This window comes from Lactuca saligna, chromosome 8 (genome assembly GCF_052625555.1).
Source record: "Lactuca saligna cultivar CGN05327 chromosome 8, ASM5262555v1, whole genome shotgun sequence".
Taxonomy (NCBI): Eukaryota; Viridiplantae; Streptophyta; class Magnoliopsida; order Asterales; family Asteraceae; genus Lactuca; species Lactuca saligna.
In genome coordinates, this window is record NC_136424.1 from 16,543,512 (window position 1) to 16,546,015 (window position 2,504).

The following is a 2,504-nucleotide window of genomic DNA, read 5'->3' on the forward strand; positions in this document are numbered from 1 at the left end:
AATTTCTAGGAAGAAAAGATTCAGATTCCTTTGTTCCAATTTGTTTTTTGTGATGCGTATGTGAACTGGATATATAATATTTAGAGGTACTTTGTTTTTCTTTCTCAACACAGTAGAATGAGCTGAGCGATTTGATCGAGTTATGAGCTTGAGAAATCATATATATGATAATGATACCTATCTACTCTACCTTCTTCATGGTTGATTTCTTTCTGATCCTAACACAATACAAGTTGCTGCTGATAATTTTGTTTCAGAGAATTTTCAAAACCCACCAATCCGATTGTCAAAAACAAAGTACAAGTAGAAGAAGAGCATGAAGCTTCAAGTTCAAAATTCATAACCACCTTCACTTCTAAATCTGATTTGAAGGACATGATCTTGCAATGATGTAGTGTTCACCTCACCTGCAAAGTGTGTGAAACCAGATCTGTTGGCAGAATATTATTTGTTATACCTCCACAATATTACTTTTTAACATATTTATCTCACTATTGGAATATGTTAACAATTTTACTCGAGTGCATTTTGGTTCACATTTCTCATCTATCTTAGACCTTCAACTTTCGAATCTACTTTTCACTCTCAATCAAATACCAGGTTTCCCAAGATCAAAATTGTGAAATATAGGTGCAAAATGACATTTAATGGATATGAACTCTTTCTTTTGCAAAATGATATTTAAGGGTCATAATAATGTGTTAATCCAACATAAACACAATGTTATGAAATCTAGCAATGCCAATGAATGTAACCACTTTACTCATAAAAACCAGTAACCATTACCAAATTCAAGGCTACCTCCATCATAATAACCATCACAGTTGCTACAGTTTATAAGCATGAAACCTCTTTTCAACAACTTCACATGCCTGTCTGCAAAAACAATTTTCACATAAACAAAATCAGATGACTGTAAATTCATGCCTCCTATAATTAAACTTTAACAACAACAATGAACACAAAGCTCCTATAATCAATTGACTAATGATCACAACGAGCAGCCAAAAAAGAATTGAACAGTATTTATAGGGTTGAGGATCAGTTCAGGTGTGAATAAATCTGTTAACCATGGGATGGGGTTAACTTGAGTTAAAGCTGGTGGACAGGAAAGAGCAACCACTAGCAACAAGATGCTACTACTTTTTCAATTATTATGTTCACAGAAGCACTGAAACACCATCAGCGACATTCTTTATTTAGAAAGTAGCTTACAACTTATTGTTCTACGGGAGATTGGGAGTTGACATAATTGGGTGCACAATGTATATGATAATATGAGAACATAAAAGACATTTGCAAAAAATACAGGCCTACACGTACCGATTACAGCTGCTACTGCTGTTGTTGTTGCTGGTTGCTTGGTGGTGGCGGCATCCCAGGACGAGGAGGTCCAAAACCTGGCATCTGTCCACCAGGCGGAGGCATTCCAGGTCGAGCAGGAGGAGGCGGACCAGGCATACCAGGTCGTGGCGCTCCCCCTGGTGGTGGCGGACCTCTCATCATCTGAGGCGGTGGAGCCATAGGCCTTTGTCCGTACTGCCCTGGCGGAGGCACTGGATACTGACCAGGCGGCCGTTGAGCAAACTGAGGAGGCATCTGAGGAGGCGGTCCACGTGGCATCTGAGGAGGAGGACCCTGGCCAGGGTATGGCATTTGTCCGGGTCGAATCACCGGAGCCTGAGGGTAATTCATAGGCGGAGCAGACATATTCGGAACCGGCGGTCGAGAAATCTGCGGCTGCATCATACCGGGAGCCGGGCCACCAATTCCCCGAACCGGTCCAGCTAAACCCGGTTGAGCTTGAATCAAAGGAGCAGTCGGAATTCCACGGCCAGCAGCACGGCCGAGACCAGGGCCGGCCAACGCTGCAGCTCCAACGGCTTTAGCGCGATTCTCATCAGGCGGAGGAGGGCCTTCGACGGTCATGGAGATTACCTCTTCGCCCCTCAGGAGAACGAGACCAAGAGTGCGGCGGTCCTCGCGTTCTTCATTCTTCTTCGCACCTTTCGCCGGTGGAAGCTTACGAAACTCTTCACAGTCTCCGATTACAAGGTTCATGTGGCGATCGAAGGCCATGAACTTGCCGACTAGTTGGCGGCCATCTTGGATCGTGACACGCATACGGTAATTGATGAACTGGAGCATCTTGGAACCTTTAGACATCGACATTTTTGTAGATCGGTTAGGGTATCACAGTCACAGGTTACGGGAATGGTAAGACTGTAAGAAGGTTAGGGTTTTAAGAGGGGGAGAAGCACGTTGGACTGTACAAGTTTCTAAACAAGTCCCTAAGGTTTCATTATTTGTACTTCTCTAGATAAAGTCTTTTACAATAACATCCAAAATAATTAAAACACTTTAAAACTTTATTTATTTTGTTAAATCAACAAATAATGATATTTTTCAACATTTTTTCTTTGTGTATAAGGGTTTTTTCTAATTTAAATGTTTATTCACACCTATTTGAAATATTTTATAATACATTATCTTGTAGTTTATAA

The 2,504-nt window shown here is 41.5% G+C and overlaps 1 pseudogene across 3 annotated transcripts; it reads right to left on the reverse strand.

Annotated features, from left to right (window-relative positions):
• Positions 1–219: 219 nt before the first annotated feature.
• On the reverse strand, positions 220–2,242 carry LOC145011823 (uncharacterized; annotated as a pseudogene). 3 transcript variants are annotated; one of them, XR_013664285.1, is made up of 3 exons: positions 1,324–2,242; positions 787–876; positions 220–407 (listed from the first exon to the last, which is right to left on the reverse strand). The product of XR_013664285.1 is annotated as an uncharacterized LOC145011823, transcript variant X2 (transcript). The 3 variants fall into 3 exon arrangements; XR_013664286.1 differs by having other exon boundaries at positions 220–430; XR_013664284.1 differs by lacking the exon at positions 220–407 and having other exon boundaries at positions 639–876.
• Positions 2,243–2,504: the final 262 nt, after the last annotated feature.